Source organism: Ambystoma mexicanum, chromosome 3q (genome assembly GCF_040938575.1).
Source record: "Ambystoma mexicanum isolate Mex_15411 chromosome 3q, UKY_AmexF1_1, whole genome shotgun sequence".
NCBI classification, from domain to species: Eukaryota; Metazoa; Chordata; class Amphibia; order Caudata; family Ambystomatidae; genus Ambystoma; species Ambystoma mexicanum.
This window is the reverse complement of record NC_090926.1, coordinates 224,531,341-224,551,210: the sequence shown is the minus strand read 5'-3', so window position 1 is coordinate 224,551,210 and position 19,870 is coordinate 224,531,341. Positions and strand designations below refer to the sequence as shown.

The following is a 19,870-nucleotide window of genomic DNA, read 5'->3' as shown; positions in this document are numbered from 1 at the left end:
AGCAGGTCACTGAAAATAATGGTTTGAGTTGGCCAGGAAATGCAGGATTTTGTCCGGATCAATGTAGGGTGCTTAGGAGCTCACAGGCTCGCAGCCATCTCTGGCTGGGCTCTCTAGCACCCCTCCCATTTCATCTACTATAATAAGCACTCTTAAATGAGGACTGCAGGTTTAACAGCATTACATAACTGTTTGTTTGTCCTGGTTAATTGTTAAACCTTGGCGGCTACAGAATCAACCCACCGCAGAATAGATTAAACAGGTTTTAAGCCAGAAAACAACCCTGCGACTCCTTTGCTTATAAGGAAATATTTGATGGTTTCTCCTCGTAGTCCCCATCTCACAGTTGCCTTCGTGTTACAATAAAGCTTCATAATCGCTTTTAGTAGAGCTGGGGGCATATTTTATTGTTAACTAGAGTTCGCAAAAGTTCTGACCTCGGGATCCCATCAAAGTCAGTCTTTAAATCAATGGACAGTAAATATGTTACCCCGCCAAATCAAGAATAAGTGCGCGTCTAAAGACTTGGTCTATTGTGTTTACATCTTTGCAGAAAAAATCCCACCAGAAGATGAAATAGTGTGCCACACGTTAATTCAATCCCGAAACCTAGTAAATCAAACCTTCCTATAGATTTTACAACTTGTGTCAAGGATAGAGATTGGACTATCATTACCTGGGGAGTCAAGTTCACAGCCCTTTTGTTATATTGGAACAATCACTGCAGTATTACGCGACACAGGTACTCTGCCTGTATTAACTATGGTGGTAAAAAAGCTGGAACAAATAAGGGGGCCATAACATTGTTTCGTCCATATAAAGGTCCACACAGGGATTCTGCCTGGGCAAGGAGCCTTGCACCTGGATTGCTGCATATACCCTTGCCAGTATAAGTTCCAATGGGACAGAAGAAAAATGAGTGACAATTTGAAATTTCTTCAGTTTTCCAAGAATGGTATTTCTATCCTCTGCATGAAGTAGCGAGAAATGGTTATACCACTCATTCTCAGCTTTTACCATCTGCAACAAACTTATCACCAGTGGTACCTTGGTGGAAATAACATCAAGAAATGCTGGGAATCTTTGTTGGCAGATGCTCAGGTCATCCTTGGTTTCTAGTGATTTCATAGCTTTTTTCCCCCTTAAGCAAGCATTTTTAATCTTTCCTCTGTTTCCTAACCTCGTCATAATCCCCTTGCTTCCTACATTCCAGGGCATTCAAATGTTCGTTTTCCCCCCCTCCTGCAATTCCTATTGAACAAGCTTTGTCTCTTCACCTGCCGAGAGGTGACTGCCTTAACTGGGTTTAGCAAATAGAAGGGCTAGGGTGTGTATAATAGCTTTATAGGATTTTAATGTTGTGCTATAATAAACCTGTTGGCCCAACGATTCCAGAGTAGGAGTTTCTTTCTGGTAGGCTATAGGTAATATTTTATTTCAATCACAATACTCCCATTTAAGTTTCTCCCTATTGCCCGCCGGGCACAACACCTGTGATGACTCAGCAGGAACATTAGTCTTACACTCAATGTCCAAGGTAAGAGTCACAGCCCCATGATCGCTTTCACTTATCTGTAGGCTTTCCATGGTCCCTGCACACTTCCAATCTTTAAGGCTTATTCAAATATAATCTATGTGGCTGAATTTACTGCCACTTCAATACATTGGGAGTGGTGGTATATCACAATTTAGTCAGCAGTTATATGCTTGTACCCTCCACTTTATTAAATGGCTGTTCTGTTGATAATACATATTTGTAGATTTCTTTCCAAAAGGGTGGGCTGAGCAGGCGATGTCCCATGGTCTTCCTCTTCCAATAATTCATGCATTTCAATCAAATATTCAAATTGAAGGTTCAGATCACCCATTATGAGAACAATGAGTTTACTTGATTTAGTGGAAAGCCAATTCCCAATCAAGTAAATAGGTTTATTCAAGGGTAGGGCGCGTCAACAGATGAATCCCAAGACACTTGAGACCTGGGGGGACCGGTATTAAAATGCAGCAACATCAGCTATGGGAGAACCAAAAGTGTTGGAGCGCTTAAGGGGTGAGGGCCCCCAGGGAATGTCCCTGGGGCGTGTGCCTGCCCTGAAGGAGCCCCCACAAGGAACCATCTATAAAGGACAGTAGCAGAGGGGTGACAACCCATCTCTGATCACCCCAGGGTCACGCAACTGAAGCCTCCCACGGAATGTAGCACTGGGTTTAGAAGGGGCATATCGGATCCTCCCGTACTGAGGCCAACCTACTTAGTAGGCCCACGGGGAGGCCCTTTGAGCTGGAAGGAAGCCCTTCAAGGATACCGCTACGACGAGGCAAGAAGCAGTCGAAATAGCCTGGATAAAAACAGAGGGATGGCCCTTTCCGAGGCCACGCCGAAAGACACCTCAGCAATGGAAAGGGGCTTTGGAGGTCAGACATAGGCCAAAAGTTGGAAAAAATTGACCAAAGGGTGGACAAAGTTGAGGACAGGTTGCTGCAGCTATAGACCAACCAATCGTCGTCCTCGGCCCAAGAAGCACAAATCGACATGAAACTGGCAGCACCAGAGAACAGAGATGAGGAAAGGGCATGGCAAATGAACGATTTTGAGAACAGAGAGAGGAAGCAGAACCTCTGTTTCTTTGGGGTTCCGGAGATGGACGGAGAGATGGAGAGAGACATACGTAGAGTGGTGAGAGAAGTGATTTGCTGCCTCTTTGCAAATTAATCGACCACAGAACCTACAATAGACAGGGTGCACAGGGCAGGAGGGCCCCGGTCCATCTTGGTCCGCTTTCACTATTATACGGAAAGAACAAAATGTGCTGGAGGAGGCCATGAAGGCTCGGGATATTACATACAACAACGCAAAGATATCAAACTTTCAGGACCTCTCTGCATACACGCTGGCCAAACTGAGACTGCTGCCCCTGTTTAAATACATGGGCCAGAGAACGACCCCGGTTACGGAAAAGGACAGAGGAGCAATCCAAGACTATGTGGAGGACCCGGACCCCCAGCGAAGGCCTGCAGGGATAGCGGTGGCGGGAACAAGTGGAACAGAGAGAGAGACAGGAGGAGGATTGCAGGTTCCAGGAAAATTAAGAAACTGAATACACCTTCCCCATCCAAGGATAGAGGGTGGGGCAGCCCTGAAGGATGAGGGTAACTATGGCCTGGCCCGATGCAGGGTCTGGGACATAGATATCTCATCCCTATGATCCCAAAGAACAGAAAGTATGAGGGGTGCATTTGTGGGACAACTCATTATGGGAGGGGGCTCAACGGGACAAGCATAGTCATTAGCAGCCCGTTGGTACCAGGAATGGTCGTCTAACTGGCTGGGCGCCGGGGGAGGGGAGACGGTGGGAGTTAGGCGAGGGAGAAGGATTGCAGAGGTAGTAAGCACATTGCACATAACCAAAAAGAGGGGAGTGGAAATCCTATTGGCGAGGGGAATTGAAGGACCCGGAGGGTCGATACTTGCTGGTTAGGGGCACTCTCCAAGGCTCCCCAATAACCTTGGCGGTGGTATACGGACCGAATGAGGGCCAGGCGCATTTCTGGGAGGGGGTGAGAAACAAGCTCCAACTATTTGTGCAGGACACAGTGATAGTGGGGGGAGATTTCAACATGGTACTGAACCCTGCAACCGATAGGAAAAGACTGGCACTCCAGGCTGACCGAGCGGCAAATGTCCTCATATCGCAAAGTTTTCACAGGGTCAACCAGGACCTGAGCCTGGAAGACTCACACCCAAGATTGAAAGTAGGCGACCCCCCATACACATACTATTCTAGGGTACACAAGTGCTTTTCAAGGATCGATTATATCCACATCGACAAATCTCTGCTTCCACATGCAACTGGCCGTAATCGTAAGGGGCGCTGGAAGTGCAACAACACTCTACCAAAAGACGAGGTGATTGCAAAAACGGTGTTAGACAGCATCGTGGAATATTTCTAACGGAACAATAACGGGGAGGTTAGCTCACACGCTATGGGACTCATTCAAGGCGACCATACGAGGAACCCTGATTAAAATAGGCGCCCAAAGAAAAAGAAATGGAAGCCCAGGAGAAAGCCCTCTGGGAAAAAATAGCGTAACTACAACCGGGTGGGTCCCCAGAGATGCCCATTAACTCGGACCGGATAATTGCCCTGGAGGAACATAGGCTCCAGTTGAAGGAACTCCTGTTAAATAAAACGAAAATTAGTCTACAACTGTTAAAACAAAAATATTACGAAAAGGGGGACAGGGCAGACAGTATACTGGCATGGAAATTGAGGAAGGTCCAGAAAAATAGGATGGTGAAAGCGATAAAAACTGAGCCGGGGACACTGGGATTATGACACCGCAAGCATAGGGGGAGCTTTCCACTGATACTATTAAAAGCTATACAAATCTGAGCATAGGGGTGGAGGGACACTCAAATTGAAGACTTTCAAAAATCCATCCTGGTACCGGCCCTGGCGAAGGAGGTGGCAGATGGCATGAAGGCCCCTATATCGGAGGAGGAGATAGTGAGTAATCAGGGGGGATGAAGGGAGGAACGCCACTGGGGGGGATGGGTTTTCGGTGACATTTTACAAGATGTTCCGCTCCACTTTGGCCCCACGCCTGGCTAAGGTGTTTAATGCAGTTCTCGAGGGGGAAATCCTGCCCGAAACAATGATGAGAGCAATTCTAGTAGTTTCACCGAAAGGAGGAAAGGACCAGTTGGAATGCTCCTCCTATAGACCGATATCGTTGCTCAATATAGATCAAGATCCTGGCAAAGGTAATCGGCAAGAGGATGGCGGGGAGTATGCCAATGCTGGTTCATGGGGACCAAGTGGGTTTCATAGGCGGATGCCAGGGCTTGGATAACATCCGGAAAACAATAGATCTGATCCATTATGCAGAAGAAACAAACCGTGACGCAAGCTTGCATTTGATACACGGAAAAAGCTTTCAACAAGGTCAAATGGAGGTACATGACACTCTGAACGAATCAGAAAATGGGTAGCTGCATTGTACAGGGCCCCAACAGCGAGGATTCAGGTGAACGGAGAGCTTTCGGGCCTCATTTTCCCTCACGCGGAGGAAGGGGCGTCCTCTTTCACCACTAATATATGCCCTTACAATGGAACCCCTAGCCATAGCGGTAAGGTCCCACCCAGGTATCAAGGGAATTATACGGGGTGAAGTAGAATTTCAACTTTCACTGTTTGCAGATGATATCTTGGCATATTTGGTGGATCCCTGCCAGTCGCTCCCTCCCCTCCTGTCTTTAATAGAATCCTTCGGGCAATTCTTGGGGCTGAAAATCAACAAATCGAAATCTATTTTACTCCCTCTCCGGGCACAGGATCCGCTGCTAGACCCTTCAGAGAGGTTCATGTGGATTAGTGTTGAGAAAGATTCTCCTCACTAGAGACCTTTCAAGACTGGCCCCAGACAACCATGACCCTATAATGACCGAGATCAAGACAGACATGAGGCGGTGGGACAATATGATTCTGTCATGGTACGGACGCATGACTGCAGTGAAGATGAACGTCTTACCAAGACTCATCTCTTCACGGCCCTCCCCAGTGTGTCCCCGACCAGACCTTTAAAGGTCTCCAGAAATCAGAGAATTATTCTCACCCTTCCTAGGGAAGAAGGGGGCTCTGGTGTATTATTGCGCAGCCCAGTTACAGGTACTCCTAGAACACATGAGTGTAAGGGTACTTATTGGACCTATCCGGAGGACTTTGACGCGCATCCACTTAAGGTCCGGGACCTCCTTTTGGGCGCCGCGAAAGTCAATTCCAAACAAGTTAAAGAATCACCCGACACTAGGGGTTCTCTGGACAATTTGGAAGGAGGGGGCACAAACCAACCACCCGACAACGTGGCCCTCCCTTTTAACGTCACTGTGGGGTGCCACACTTAGGTTGGGTAGCAGGGATTACAAGAATGCGCAGACCTGGTCCGACAATGGTATGGAAAGGGTGGGCCAATTGTTCAGAGAGGGAGACTTCTTGCCATATGAGGAAATAGAAGAGGCGCTAGGCCAGGGGACGATTTCATCTTCGAATATCCCAGACTGAAGGGCATCCTAGGTGAACAGACTTGGGGGCAAAAACTCAAGAGATCGCTTAATCCCTTTGGGGAAATGTTACTCTGCTAACTCAAAGAAGGGGATGTGTCTAAACTGTATAAGATATTGAATGCCAACAATCTCACAGAGAGGAGAGGGTTCCGGAATTACTGGAATGGCCTTGCAGGGGAGGTTCTCTGAGGAGGCATGGGACAAGGACTTCAAAATAGCCTTCCATGGGAATGAATTTATTTACAGTAGATATGGAGCACAGTTTATAAATCCTACAGGGATGGCACAGTGACCCACAAAGCTGTCGAAGATGTTCCCGGGGGTCTCCCCGAAATTCCTGAGGGGATGTGGCCAGGTGAGAACGAGGGAACATATGTGGTGGCACTGTCCGCAGGTTCAAACGTATGAGGGGTTGGATTGCAGAGGTCACAGGGGAAGTACCCGCACAAGATCCATTGACGATATTACTAGGCCTGAGAGTCGGACATATACCGATACCCCAGAATGTGGGAAACCATGTTGAAGGCGGGGAGGGTGGCCCTGGCATAGAAATGGAAGAGCCTGGTGGCCCTGTCTAAAGAGGATTGGCAAAGAAAGCTGAAGAACATGTTCCTTATGGACAAATGGACTGCGATGGTCAATGATGACTCAAACACCTTTCGATCAAACTGGGATGGGGTGAGACAATCATGGGGGTGGGAAGTTCATTGAGAGGCTGCTGCTTGGAGGGGCCCGATACGGAGAAGGGGACTACCTGGGGAAGGGAAAGTAGAGTCGGTGGGAAGGAAGGAGGAAAGGAGATCCACGTTCCGGCATAAAGCAAAGACAATATACAATACTACGAAAGTAATTTCCGGGTAAGCTCTCGAGCACCGATGAAGATGTTCACTTTGAAATTCTCAACACCATAATACAATGCCTACCGTCAAGTTATACTGGTTCAAGGAAACCCCAGTTTGGGGGGGGGGCATGAGGGAGCAGGTTAGGTGGGGAGAGACAGGGGTAGGGGGTGGGACATGCTCGACAGTTATTTGAAAATGTATGAAATGTAACAAAGCAGTTCCGGGGGTCACTGTTAATGTCTTGCATAAATGCTAATAAAACCAAAGTTTAAAAAAATAGATAAGTTTATTCAAAATATCCATCCCATTTTTCCCAATACAGTCTATTCTAGACTATTAAATTAAGAAGGAATGCAATTTTATTACAAAGAGGCCTTGCAAATCAGGACATCCAGTTTCCAGTAATGTTTGACATTTACCCATATAGACAGTCCACCACCCCTGCTTGGTCTTACGAACAAAGTGAGTGGATTGCAGGCACCATATAGTCTGCCTACCCTTCCACAGCCAATGGGTTGCAGGTTTGGGTTTCCCGAATGCATATATCATAGTTTGTGATGAAATGAACCCATTCATGATCTTTGAAATGTCAAAACAGTGTTATTCCAAGCCATTACTTTTATCTCACTAAGGAGGTCCTTTCATTGTTTGGCCAAATTGCAGCACCAGATTCTCTGTACAAGCGAGGTGGCAGCGGTCAATCACTAGGTTTAAATGATGTATGTCCTAAGGTTGGGTTTGGAGCCAGTGTCGTCTAACTCATAGCTTAGGGGGGCTGTCCCAGAAATGCCAGATTCTGGTGGTCTACACCTCAACTCATTTGCACGCCCACAGGCGGGAGGGTACAGAATTCCTATGGATTAGTTTTCAAAAGTGATTTTAATATAATCTTTGTTGTTAAATGTGGAGCAATAACATTGAAAATCAACAATATCTGCTCTTATATCAGACATTTTCTATGGCGTATATAATGCATTATTTTTTTTTAACAGTCTTTGCCAAGAAACTTCACTTGTTCCAGTCTTGGGACATTGATCATAAATAGCACCCTCTTATCGTGATCGATTTGGGCTTTAGGCAAAAAACATGTTCTACATAAGATAGCAGGGGTGGGTGGGCACTCAATCTCCGGCCCTCTTCACCTAGCGGGAGTCAAGAACACCACTGCAGACACCTGCTACAAGTGGGAACTTAGGCAGGATCAGATGGGCCGCCTCTTCATCAAGTGGGGCAGATCCCAAATCGATCTATTTGCGATAGCAGCAAACTCCTAATGCCAGAGGTTTGCCAGCAGATTCCACCAACCGTGGAGCCTGGGGGACACATTTACCTTCCCATGGTAAGAGCTGTTTTTGTACGAGTTTCCTCCGTTCCCTCTCCTGCTACAAGTCATCCATACACTCAGACAGTGTCACTGTAGAATGATACTCACCGCCCTGGCGTCGCCAAGGCAGATTTGGTACCCAGACCATATCAGCCTGTCAGCGTCGCCTCCGGTCAAGCTGCCAGTGATTCCGGATCTTCTTACCAGAGAAGGAGGCGCAATCCTGCATCACGACCCAGGATCGCTGAACCTGAGGGCTTGGCCCCTGCAGCCCTAGAGTTTGGAGGATACAAGTTGCCAGCAGAGATTGCAGGGTGCTAATCGCCAAAGCCAGGGCACCATCATCCTTGAAGTGCTACTACCACAAGTGGAATCGTTTTGCTATGTGGTGCCGATCACAGAATATTACCCCTTTGAGTGTCGGGGAACCACACACCCCACCGTACTTGCTATCCTTGGCCAAGGCCTGACTGGCACAAGCCTCCATCAAGGTACATCTGGAGGCTATCAACAGGTCATCAGGAAGATCTTCACTTTGGTCCCACCGACTAATCAAAAAGTTTCGAGGACTTTTCAGATCTTTCCCGCCGGTGAAGGCTCCTGTCCTGGCATGGGAACATGGTTCTGACTAGGCTCTTGGGTCGGGGGGGGACCTTCAAGCCTCTGCATCAGGCCCTGCTCACGTTTCTCTCATGGAAAACTGCTTTCTTTGTGGCCATCACCTCTGCCAGAAGGGTAGGTGAGATCCAGGCCCTCTCCTGAAAGCAACCGTTCCAGACTTTGCACAAATCTAGGGTGGTGCTACGTATTCACCCCTCCTTCAAGCCGAAGGTTCCATCGGAATTCCACCTCAACAAGCCTTTGGTGTTACCTGTTTTTTTTCCCGAAACCTTTGTTGCTGGCAGAAGGGCCTTGCACTCGCTGACGTTGCTCGTGCCCTGAAGTTCTACGTGGCATGCACAGAGTTTTCGGAAGACGTCACAGCGTCTTGTGAACCATGGGAAGGCCCTGTCCAAGGCTTCCATTTCAAGATGCCTCTCCGGCTGCATCACGCACCGTCATCGGTTGGCTAACCGACCGCTAACCGGCCGTTCGAAAGCCCACCACTGCGACTACTGTGTTGCTGTCTGGTGTGCCCCTGCTTGACATCTGCAGGGCTGCTAGGTGGAGGTTCATGCACACCTTCACGGAATTCTTCTGCGTCAACAGGGAAAGCAGTGCTAAGCAACCAGTTTGCTTGAAGTGGGTCTGTTCTAGGGGTAAGTAATTACTTCTGTTGAGCCTTGCCAGCTCCCGTTGTGTGATATACTGCTATGTATTTGTTATTCATGAGCATGTGCATCCATGCTAGACCGAATGCTGGAGAAGGTTTAAGTTACTTACCTGTAGCTATTGTTCTCCAGCATGGATACACACGTGAACCCTCCCTCCGACCCCTCTGCAGCTCTTCTTGGTCATAGCGCCACCATACGTGCTTACCAAATTTGAATATTGCTGCAATAGGAGGGGTTTGGGGGGGGACTGTCATTGGATGGGGGCAGTGTGATTGGTTTAGAGGAGAAATATAGGTTGCAAGTGAAAGTGTTTATTCTTTTACAGAGGACTCCTTGCCTGACGATGGGGAATATTCATGAGCATGTGAATCCATGCCAGACCCCATGCTGGAGAAACACATTTAATTAGGGAGTAGTGTTCCATACTAACCTAGGTACCCAAGGTGTTATACACACAGGGTAGATAACACTTGCAGCTCGGCAAGGGGTGTAACATACTTGGCTTTGATGCTGGTCCTTGTAAAGTGGCAGAAGCGGGGACGATTATCGATATGTATCCTCAAAGTTCCTACATTGGACGCAGTCTACATTTCTAATTGTGTTAACGTGGCAAAATAGTAAACACGCAGCAAATACATTGTTTTCTCTTTTCTTGTCATGCCTCAACATGCATCATAGTTTCGAACTCACTCTAGCCTTGTGCTTAACAAGTCCCTGTGTTATACACTGTATTATAACTTTAAACTGTTTTATTTCATACTTTGCCCTGCGGTCCTCTAGTGCTGACTAACAACTTGAACCGCAGATGCCAGTTGTCAAGGTAGCAAAAGATGCACACTTCTCATGTGACGATAGGCTGCGACCAAAGCCATGACCTTTGTGAATACTCTTGAGGCTGAATGGGAGTACAGCAAACTGGTAGTGAGCATTTTCCCTAAAAAAGCAAAGGCATTTCCAATGTTTGGGGTGAATAGGGACGTGAAAGAGCGCTTCCTGCATATCTCAGACAAGCTGATTGTGTAACTCCAAAACATGGCGGACCTACATGAGGGTGACCATCCTGAAGCTGCCCTTGTAGTAGAGTTGGTAGAGGGATGACAAATTTAGGATGGGTAAAGGGAATAGCAGCCTTCCCCAACTTCTACTGCTGGAATAAGCTATACCGGAGAAGGTGAAGCCATGATGTGAGGCTTTTATGCGGTCTTTTGTATGAATGACCCATCTATATATGTCTTTATAGCCCGTCATTCGGTATGAAGTAAAATGGTCTCTTTAATTTTGCCACAAATTAAAAAGAACGATTTAGAGAGACCACCCTCCGACAGTTCAGAGATGATACTTAAACAATCTGGTCCATTCTGCCCCGGTGAGATTGAAACTATCATGAATTTTCTTTTGGTTTGCCCTATAAATAACTTTCTTTATGGAAAAAATTGCTTCTCCCAGTACTTCAGAAATACCACTTTTGTGATGCTTGGGTGTTCACAAAATGTCCAGAAAATAAATAAATAAATAAATAAAAAGGGTGGTGGGGGCGGGAGGTACTTTTGCAGTGTCCAGCTTTCTTGCAAAAGCGTTACGATTAAGATCTAAGAACTATGCATCTGATTTGTTGCAAATTTGATTATGTCCTAATTCAGATTTCCATTAAACACTCTACATCTTAATTGCTAAACTTTTATATTGTGTTTAAATATCCAGTCTCGTCTTTTGAAATGTTTTATATTGCCTGTGTTTGCTATTGCACTTTTATGGGCTGAAACTCAAGTATTTTCTGACTGACATGCTGTCTAGGTAGAGCACAAAGGCCTCCATGTTTGGGTGTGTTAACAGTTTAAACCGGGGTATCCAGACTTCCCAATCCACATCTGTGTAGGTGTTCCTGACTGTTCTGGCTGATAAAAATGAAATGATGCATGCTTGTGGATGGGATCGCTGGGTTGCTGTTGCCCTGTGCAAACGTGTATATATGGGGAAACCCTGTACTATTCTCAGATCAGTTATTGGAACATACCTGAATTTCTTCAGGGGAGTAAGGATCCTGTGTCCTGCTGTCCTGGCCCTCTCCTTTTGTGGCGACTCCTGTCCATTGGAAGAATCTTTGCTGCTTTCCTCCGGCCTTCCTTGCCAGAATCCTGAGCTTTCTGTGCTGCAACCTCCATGCTTACAGTTTGGTGGTCTCCTGAATGATTTCCTGTCATTGCTGAACTTAGGGTGGGAGCCCCTACTCCCTGGCTGGAATTCATTGACATCAGTGACTCCGCCCGATTCTGGTCATTCGTGAGACATGTTGGACCACATGAAATGGCTGCTCACGATCGCAGAACTGTTCTGCTGCCTGGCTGATCTGTTCTCCCCTGAAACGTGGGGACCCTCTTGCTGGGACTTCAAATGCTCAGTTACTGTTGTCGCTACCGTGGTGCACTCCTTGATGGGTTATCTGCATAGATTTGGGATTCTGTGGTTCTGGCTTTGGCACACCTGGGGACTCCACTCATACTGACCAGAGATTCACACAGCCATCTTGCCACACAATCAAAATTATGGACATCATTTCGGGCAGGGGATGGGACTACAGCTGGCCATGTTGGTATGAACAGGGCTGCCCATGTCATAACATGACCTATCCCCTCCATGGCATATCAAGGCAGCACCTAGTTAAAAAGTGGTTGGTATCTAAAAAATAAGTCTAATGTTTGAGTTAGTACCAGTTTGCTATTTTATGAAATGCAAGCTTATGTATGTTTTTTATGCCTGTCAGTCACTTCAGGTGATGTCATTTGATGTTATTTCATGACATCAGGGGCAAAGGTCACATGACATGACTACCTGTGATGTCATCGGCTGTGTAACGTCACTTTCGCTACCTTGGCATTTTGGTGAATTGATGTTCCTGTGGAAAATCCAAAACCTATGCATGCACTAGATTAGCTACTGGCTCTCCCTATGGAGCACATATCTCCCCCGTTTTGCGTTCCCTCCACTGGCTGCCAGTGTATCAGCGTATTAGATTCAAAACTCTGTGCATCGTCCATCGGGCGATACACAATGTGGGAGCAGAGTTTCTACAATCCAAGTTTGTGTGCCTTGCCGACAGCTTCGCTTTGCCACTGCCGATCTGCTTGTGGTACCGCCATATAAATGTGCAAGGATAGGAGGTCGCTCTCTCTCTGTGGCTGCTGCCATTGCATGGAACAAGCTGCCACCTCCTATAAAGAAACTATCTGGCCATCTAGCTTTCAGGAAAGCGATAGACCTTTCTCTTCTAAAGCTCTACTTGTTGGTTTTACCCTTCTATATGGACAGTTGGTCTGCTCTCCAGCGCAAAGATGCCCACGAGCGTCCATTTGCGCTCCAGACATTTCAAATAATGCACCTGCACACTCTGCACACTTTTAGCCACAGCCAATGTCTTGAGTAGATCTCCCTGGATCCTTGGACCCCAATCCCATTGCCGATACTGTCCTCCATGTTCTTCAGAGACGGGGTGCAGGATATCTTCTGTGCCTCCTGAACCGAGACTGTATTACGTGTGAAATTGAAGGGTAGTTAGGGTCACACGCCGCAGACATATCCTCCCTCCATGCTGCTGGTACCAGAACCAATTATGGCTTGTATGCACAACTTACCTTTACATCAAAACGGGAGGACAAATAATGTGTTTCGTTTGTTGAATTCAATCAACATAATTTCAGGAAATCCTAAAACTGTTATAAAGTGTCTTTCTGTTTTGGGACATTTTAGGTGTATCCCTAATGGCGTACTGGCGGTTTAGGAACAAAACGTGGCATTTTTTTTAAAGTGTATCAGTGATTTCAAATTCATTTTAACTGATAAATCACATATCATTCACAAATCTACCTCCCACTTCTGATAAATTGAGCTCCAAGTGCCCATGCCTCCACTGGGTTTATGTGGTGAACTGGACCCTTCTAGACTCAGTACTATACCTACTGTAATTTGTCAGGACTGTTAAGGATCACTCTGATTGGTAGGTTTTGGTAGGAGTGTAAAAAGCTGGTTAAACCAAAGTGTATAGTATTTTACTATGTAATAGCATTTCTTTAGGCTTAGTTTGGTATAATGGAACACGTTTATGTTTTTGTGAATAGAGTCCGATTTGTGTACTTACCTACAGTACTTACTTTACATATGTGTATCTTAGGCAATACTTATAATAAATAGCAAATATAAATAGTGTTTTATGTGAAGTGTATTTTGTGGTGTGCTTGCGTGGCCCAACTACCTCGATACCCGATTGCCCACTGCCATCCAATTAGAGAAGTCAGAATGCTCTGCCACGTTCCTATTGAGTGTATTTTGCACTAACTTTGGGGAGAGGGGGGCGGGGACACCCTGTGAGCACACTATTGCTCTGGTCCTCTGGAACGCTCAAAAGGATTCTGAAAAATCTCAAACCAAAGCCAACGCTCAAACTACCATACCCAGCGAGCAGCAACTCTAAAAAGCAGAGCTTTCATTCAATGCATTTAAATATCCAGTCTCCCAATTCAGGTAAATGGGGAAATTGATGCACAGGGACCAATAGTCACTTACCCAGGATGACACAATGTAGTCAAATGGAGGACTGGATAGTAACCTAAGGACCCTCACTCAATCGTCACAAGAACAAACCTCTGTTCGCATGGAACAATTGTAAAAATTACCCAATTGGAAATCGGAAATTTAATTTCGAACAGCCCTATATGCCCATTACTCCATCCCCAATATACACACAAGAGTCCGAACAATACCATGAAGGGGATTACCTGGAGTTTTTTCATTATAGAATTTAATTGGCATGAGAAGTTGGCTTAGGACAGAGCACCTCAAGTGTAATCTCTTGGGGAGAAATCTGCATCTGGGAAGAAATTGTGCTTAACACTGCAAAGGAAGAACCTTCGCCTTGTGCCCTTTTTTTCTGATATCAAACATTGCGTTATGCTGGTAAACTTGCGCAAGCTGCTAAACATCAATCCGAATGTCACAAAACTAGCAGGCCACAGGTTGGGTCAGCTATTTGGGTGTTCTGCATTATCAGTTACAAGGAAATAAAAGTGGTGCGAACAACAACAGCTATGGCAGTTTTATGCATTGTTGAACAGCAAAGGATTAATGCTACACTTGATGCCAAACTCACCTGATACACCTTGTTGTTCAACCCATAACCAAGTTATCTAGATTACAACATTTTGACCATAAAATGAATACGGCTACATTTGTTTCTGCTCAGGATAGTTTAATGCGAGAAAATAAAATGAAAACAATTTCTTGGTGAAGTGTCTACTAATAAGTTCACATTGTAGAAATCGTTTTATTAGAGTAAAAGCTGGAATCACTATTTCAGAGTCAACTAGACCCACATGCATTGGGAGATTGAAGCATGCCTATTGGGGGATAGCTTACTCTTAAATAGTCTAAAAAAACAGAACATAACCTAGATGCACCAATACTTGACAGTGAATAGAATGCGGCCTGCTCATCTTCACAAGAAAACAAACCCAAAGTGTACACCTTATCTTATTGTCCTTATGTAATGGAGACTGATACTTCAAAATGAAAAGCAAAAGCCATAGGATTTCTATAATTCCCAATTTAACTTAAAACACATGATCTTAGTAAAGCGTCTAGATCTTTGCCTTTGCATTTTTTTCCAACACACTGTTGCTTATCAAATATTGCTTATGATGATGTGCCTAGCAGAGAAATCCTTACTTGACCTAAATCATCATTCTTCCACAAACAAGAAGGTGCCTTAATTCCCTATGTGTAACGAACACCAAGGGTTATTAATGAAACCGGATGAAAAATCGGTTTACGATGCACCATAGGAAACAAAACATTAAGATGCAAGAGCATTACGTTGTTGCAAGCAGGTTCTTTGTAGTAGCAATTGCTAAACCATAACAGATGGAAGAAATATGAACCTATGAAAGAAAAAAGCAAATAAAATGAAAGTATAGGAGTCACAACATTAACAGATCAGTAAATACTGTGCCACATGACGCTTAAGGTGATTTTCCAAAAGTCCTCAAACGGTAGGCAGCGTTCCCTTCAGTTACTCCCGAATCACCCAGTGGTAGCTGGTAAGAGCAGTCATGGCTTCAACTCTCCAGTGAGAAAGGTGTGTGTATATTTTATACTAATGACGATATTCTCTTCCGAATATTTCTTTTAAGCTCATTACAGTTAGTATTAGTTTTAGAAAAGGCATATAAAAACAATAAGGTGGCTCTTAAGGGAGACCAAACATTTTAAACTATTACGTTTTAGGAGTTAAGCACAATTAAAAAAAAAATCTGTCAGTGTAAATCAATGGACAGTCAATATCGCTCGAGCTTAGAATATAGAACGCTCAAAAGTTACCAACTTGTTAGGGGAGCTTCATGGGAGGGAGACGTGGCATCGGGGGAGTTTCAGACTGAAGTTGTTTAGGGACCCATCTGCAAGAGGTCTGGAAACCAGGGTGCCGGTAAGCTTACAGGGACCCTGGTTTCCGGACTAGCATATTACAGGTCTGCCAGTCTGGAAACCAGGGTGCCATGCCCGACAGGTCTGACCCTGCACAGCGGCCACAGTAGGCAGACCAGTCACAGAAGCACCGGCACATTTCGAAACGGTGCCAGCGCTTCCGTATCCCCACTGCCAAAGAGTACTATGGGACTCAATGGGAATGGGGACTTACAATTTACTGGCGCCTGACTTTCCGGGCCACCAGGGTTGTAATTGCCCGCTGGCACTAAGAAGTCAGACGCTGGTAAATATTAACGGGTCCGGCTGCCACCCGCCGCTAGCACCAGCATGGTTACCGCTACACCCCTAATGAGGCCCACTGAATAAGTCCAGGAGACAAGGGTGTTGAGGTGAACAATTTCAGCATCAATTTATTTGCAGATCTATGCAGCAGAGTCTAACAAGCTGAGTTCCAGACAGCAGAGGGATAGAACCAATGTTGCAGACTATGTGGGAGAAACTCCAAGAAGGGACCATCAAGTTGGATGAAAGAAATGCAGTGCATTAGCACAACACAGATCCTTGGATCAAATCAGCGATGCTCTAACTGGAATCTATTGCTGCAGGGCCAGACAATGGCAGTACCCTCAAGCAGACCCTTTCTGGTGGCAGAAACAATGCAGTGGCTCCTGTAACAAAATGGCGCTGCCTCTTCTGGGGCAGTGAGGAACACAGCCAGGAGCTTCAGTGTAGCACACAGACGAACAGAGGATCCAACTTCATCCATCATATCACCAGAGAAGGCTCCCTCTGTCCAAGAAATAGCAGAGCTTAGCCTTCAGAAGCATCAGAAGCACAGCAACACAGCTATCAGCAGGATTCTCAGTACCGTTTTCTTCCAAGTACACAGGATAAGTCCAAGGTTGTCAATTGAAGAAATGGCTTGCGATCTCTACAGATACACACAAAGGGATGAGGGTATCCCTAGCTCGTCATTCACATTTCATGCACCATTCAAAGTTTTAGCAGCCTTCATATCGGTGGAAGGCGGCAGTCTACCTCGTATTTTTGCAGGCATCAGAAAAGGAATACACAGGGACATTACATTATCAGTAGGATAATTGACTGCAGACCTAGCTTCGGGAAACTGAGCGCTTTACAAGTCAAAGCGGGAAGGCACGGTACAGGAAGCAGAGATAGAACGAAGCAAGGAGCAGACAGGGAGAGAAGGCAATTTGGCAACAAGGGATCTACAAGCAACCAGGAAAGGAAATGGCGGGGCAATGATCGCTTAGGTTAAGTGGGTGGTGTCGACATGGGTGTTGGGGAAGAGCCATTCCTTGAGCGCTTTGTGTCCAAGCGAGTGGGCGAGTCTGGTGTTCAACAGGAGGGGGTTCTAGAAGGCCGGTCTTCTGGTTCCTTCCTTCCTGCACTGGCTGAATTCACATGTCCTTATGCCTGGTGGATCGTAGGCATCTAGAGATGCAGTGTTTCTCAGAGAAGTTCGATGAGGGGCGGATGATGTGCCCTTTCAACAGTCCTGCTGCAGCTTGTAGGACAGATCCTCAAGGGTGCCAGGGTAGTTGCTGGGAAGCCATTCAGAAGGGCCTTGCCCCCGTCCAGGTGGGACAAGACCAAGGCTTTCAAAGCAGATCTGATGTTTTTCTGGAATGAAGGGCTTGATTTTGCGCAGGAGGGAAAGTTGAATCAAGGCATTTATGTACTCCTGGCTACGTGTTCCGTGAATGAGAAGTGTATCAAAGTAGAACCCAAGGGACTTTTTGCAGGTGGTCCGCTGAGGAATGAAGCCCTTGATGTTCACAGCCAAGAGCCATGTCAGGGTGTTCATGGTTGTTGGTCAGCAGTAGGAATTCAGTATTGGAGGGGGCTGAACTTCAGGTAAGACTTGACTTCTAGGACTGGATCAATGTGAAGCAGGCCTTTACCGTGTGCATGACTGATGGATACCTTGAGGTAGAGCTACAAGTCATCATTGTATTGGTGTATGTGCATGTGTGGATCTAGGAGTATTCCAGGTGGTTAGATGTAAATGTTTAAGATCACAGGGGAGAAGATGGATCCTTGCAACATGGCACAGGTGATTAGCAGATTTGGTGATGTGGAGGAATCCATTTGGATGAATTGTTGGCAGTGCATCAAGGCGCGATTTGAACCAGTTGAAAACGATCTTGCTGATCCCCATGCAGCGAAGTAAAATGTCGAATGTCTGGTGCTCTACTGTTTCCAAATGCTGCCGAGAGGTTGAGAACCAGAAGGCAAGGATGGTCATCATTGAGGATGTTAATCACATCCTCTATCAAACCCAGATGTAGCACAGAAACCGCTAACACCAAGGTAAAGCCAGATTGGCAGGACTGAAGAGGTTGGTGGCTTTGATGTGCTGGAGGCATTTGCTTTCTCATGTATCTGATCTAAGAACGGAAGATTGGCGTTGGGCAGTAGTTGCCTGGGTACTGTGTTGGTTTCTTGAGAAGTGGAAGGATTTGTCCAGAGTCGAGGGGAAGGAGCCTACAGTGAGGGAGCACTTGATTGTAAGGGAGGAGAGCTTCAGTTGGAAGGTTCATGAGTACTGAGGCAGAGTGTATTGTCAACATAGGATGTGGCTTAATGAGATGCTAGTGTGGCAGTGAGTTATTTCATATTAAGTGTCTTAAACGTGGTCAAGGTAGTGTGGGACGTGAAGTGTGCTGTCAGTTGTGGTGGTGTCTATGTGCTGGCAGATCATGCTGATCTTGTTGTTTAAGAAAGAGTGGTTGTCAGTGGATATTTAGATTGATTGGAGTAGAGGTGGGACGGGTAGTGGGTTGATGCAAAGCTTAATAGCATTGAAGTGTGCTCTGTTTCATTGTTGGCCTTGGCTATGGTGTTTTTGTAGGAGTTGGCCTGGGCAGTGGTGTTGTCTGTGTGCAGCCAGCAAGGTTAGGTCTAATGCGTGTGTGTGATGTTTGCCAAATCTTTCCTGAGAGGACTTGCGATGCCTGGGAGACTCTTACCCAGACTAATCCAGATTCCATTCAGCCAGAGCTGGCTTTGTGAGCAGCGTCCGAACTTGCATACGAAAACCCCCAAAGATGGCCCTTCTCTCTGAGAGAAACATAACAGTAGGGCAACAAAGCCAGGCACCATGTTACAGGACTTCAAAAAATAGCAATTTATTTTCTGGGCTACAACAAAATGGCCATCAACGATGTAAAATGGCTACATCATGGTGCAGCCTTTGAAGAGTTGCCACCAGCCTGTAACACTAATGCAATATCTGGCAGAAAGGATCCGCACAGAGACACTACTAGGCATGTTTGGAGCACCGCTGCCCTGTCTAGATACCAAGAGGCATATAAAAAAATGGATTGTAGTCTACATTGAGCCTTACTGTGGGTGCAAATAGGCAAGTACATGTAGCCAGAAATAAGACCAGGGTGCCCGTTCGGGCAAATCATTCCAAAAGACAAAATGCTCACATGACCAATATGTGAATACCACTGATGAAAATAAATTGCACAAATAATGAAATCATTTAATGCTTGTGTGAAGAGGTCTTGCACTAAACAGGAGCACAATACATCAAATCCTGCATTTTAAGACAACTAAATGAGCAAGTATGTTTTTTGCACGTATTGCAATAACTCATGTTTGTATGAAGTTAGTAACTAAAGCTACTAAATGTGTGCACAAACCTTTTAAATACTCTGCAATTTAAACATGATTACGACTTGGTTAGTAATAGTTCAATCACCATTAGTTTATCAACTTCACAACTGCCTTAAATGTGAAAACTGCATTCAAACCACCTAATCACATATCTGGACCTTCAATCTAACCAATAAAGTGTTTTTTTAAAGCGCTGATATTTTCATTATACTGTATAATGTGATATATATGGCAGGCACGGCGT

At 45.7% G+C, this 19,870-nt stretch overlaps 1 protein-coding gene across 1 annotated transcript in view; it reads right to left on the bottom strand.

Annotated features, from left to right (window-relative positions):
- The window catches only part of PIP4K2C (phosphatidylinositol-5-phosphate 4-kinase type 2 gamma), a 601,833-nt gene that overhangs the window by 21,756 nt on the left and 560,207 nt on the right, over positions 1-19,870 (bottom strand). The window lies entirely within an intron of this gene.